This window comes from Rhagoletis zephyria, unplaced genomic scaffold, assembly GCF_001687245.7.
Source record: "Rhagoletis zephyria isolate East Lansing unplaced genomic scaffold, Rhagoletis_zephyria_1.1 Rzeph_scaffold_01467, whole genome shotgun sequence".
NCBI lineage: Eukaryota > Metazoa > Arthropoda > Insecta > Diptera > Tephritidae > Rhagoletis > Rhagoletis zephyria.
In genome coordinates, this window is record NW_016158551.1 from 24764 (window position 1) to 27413 (window position 2650).

A 2650-nucleotide genomic window follows, 5' to 3' on the forward strand; every position below is an offset into this window, starting at 1 on the left:
TAATTGGAGATCAATTAGTCCCCAACTCATCTCTAACGGGTACTATTAACGATTCAATGATATGTACGCACTTAGTCAATGAAATTTCATGTTCGGCGTTGGCACACAGAGAGAGTATTCGCCTAACAAAACTGAGCACCCCGGTTCGAATCTGAGCTGGTTAAAATATTTATTTTTTAAAAGTGACTAGTCGCTTTTTATACCCGTTTGGGTATAAAGGTGAACAATTAGTCTCTTCATAGGACATGCTCGAACAAAAGCGATCAGTGCATTCCATATAAAGAGATCAAAAGTGGTATTAGTCGCATGCTCCTTTGCGATTGCTCCCGGAGTCATCCCGGATTAGTCCCATTTTTGGCAGGGTAATTACGAAAAAGCATATGTGCACTTCACAACCACATATTTTGTTAAGTATATACTCCAATTTAAAACGAGCTGGGTTGGTGCTCTTTCATATGCGTATTTTTTTTCAATTCAGCACGTTTTTTTAATTCTAAAATTTTTTCCCCTCAGTGTTGGAATTTGAGTTTATGACATTCGATACGATACTAGGGTTCTGGTACCCGATTCCTAAAAATATCGTTTTTAAACTATCGAGTATAAAATATCGGTATCGAATGCCAAAAGTATCGATATGGTATCGTATCGTATCGAAATTCGTGTCCCTAGTGCTGAAATGCTATAACATATAAAGCAGATTCCACTGATCTACACAATAGACAATGAATTAACTTTTTATGGTATATTAAACATGCTATATATGTAGATATTAAAAATGAGATAAATTAAGAATGAGGGAATTTTGTTCACATAAAATTCTGACGAAAGAGAAATCCTATCGACAAATATTCCCAAATATTCAAAATAAACCATGGTTTCATTAAAATTCTAGTATACATTAAACAAAATTAATGGAATTCAAACAAGTCCTTTATTGAAAGGTGTGCGATATCACCGTCTTCAAAAGAGTCACAACTTAAAATTTGGCATTTTTGAGATTATGCGCTAAAAAGGTACACTGAGCTTTTATTTACCTTTCAGCTAAAGCTGGAGCAAATTTTTGCTACAATTTGTTAAAAAAAAAACCTAACGTAAATTCGCCCTAGCCCATATGATTATCATGTGCTAAGAAATAGTTTTTCGCATTTTCTGACAAACGTATTATTTTGAGTTGTGACCCTTTTGAAGACGGTGTGCGATATGAAGAAATGTACAAATAGTAAAGATGCAATTGATATAATGTATATAAATTAATCTTTTAATAATTATTATGTTTGTTGCATTTAAAAATTACATGTTTAATATCTAAAATCGAATTATATTCGGTGGAGGGACACACAAATAATCCTGACCTGCACAAGTAAAAATCTTTATAAATAATTGCACTTTCACTTTTATGGGGTGGTATACTAACTTGTAAGTATGCAAATTCTCCACTTGGCCAAACCAAAAGGTTGCAGTGGTGAAAATACCCTCACGAGCGAACGTGGACGGACACACAAATGATCCTGACCAGCTTAAAAAAAAACTTTATTAATATTTGCACTTTCACTTTTATGGGGTGGTATACTAACTTGTAAGTATGCAAATTCTCCACTTGGCCAAACCAAAAGGTTGCAGTGGTGAAAATACCCTCACGAGCGAACGTGGACGGACACACAAATGATCCTGACCAGCTTAAAAAAAAACTTTATTAATATTTGCACTTTCACTTTTATGGGGTGGTATACTAACTTGTAAGTATGCAAATTCTCCACTTGGCCAAACCAAAAGGTTGCAGTGGTGAAAATACCCTCACGAGCGAACGTGGACGGACACACAAATGATCCTGACCAGCTTAAAAAAAAACTTTATTAATATTTGCACTTTCACTTTTATGGGGTGGTATACTAACTTGTAAGTATGCAAATTCTCCACTTGGCCAAACCAAAAGGTTGCAGTGGTGAAAATACCCTCACGAGCGAACGTGGACGGACACACAAATGATCCTGACCAGCTTAAAAAAAAACTTTATTAATATTTGCACTTTCACTTTTATGGGGTGGTATACTTACTTGTAAGTATGCAAAGGCTGCACTCGACCAAACTAAAGGTTGCAGTGGTGAAAATACCTGCACCAGCGAACGTTAACGGACACACAAAGTGATCCTGGCCACGGTTGCCACAAAATAGGTAACTTTTCGAGTGTTTGGTAACTTGGCAACTTTTTTTTTTTATTTTGGTAACTTTTGGTAAGTTTGCCGTGTATAACAGGCTAACCTAGTATTCACGCACGCCTAGGGACACGAATTTCGATACGATACGATACCATATCGATACTTTTGGCATTCGATACCGATATTTTCTACTCGATAGTTTTAAAACGATATATTTTGGAATCGAGTACCAGAACCCTAGTATCGTATCGAATGTCATAAACTCAAATTCCAACACTGAGGGGAAAAATTTTAGAATTAAAAAAACATGCTAAATTTATAAAATACGCATATGAAAGAGCACCAAACCAACTCGTTTTAGATTTGAGTATATACGTTATAAAATATGTCGTTGTGAAGTGCACAGATGCTTTTTCGTAATTAAGAAGAAAAAACATTTATTTCATGTTCCGTCTGATGGTAATTCAACCCGGTCCCTCTTGGCCGCAACCAAT

General features: G+C 35.5%; 1 long non-coding RNA gene across 1 annotated transcript; it reads right to left on the reverse strand.

Annotated features, from left to right (window-relative positions):
• Positions 1 to 1133: 1133 nt before the first annotated feature.
• LOC108364125 (uncharacterized) lies at positions 1134 to 2296 on the reverse strand. The gene is made up of 3 exons (XR_001847701.1): positions 2055 to 2296; positions 1895 to 1996; positions 1134 to 1352 (listed from the first exon to the last, which is right to left on the reverse strand). It is a non-coding gene; the product is annotated as an uncharacterized LOC108364125 (long non-coding RNA).
• Positions 2297 to 2650: the final 354 nt, after the last annotated feature.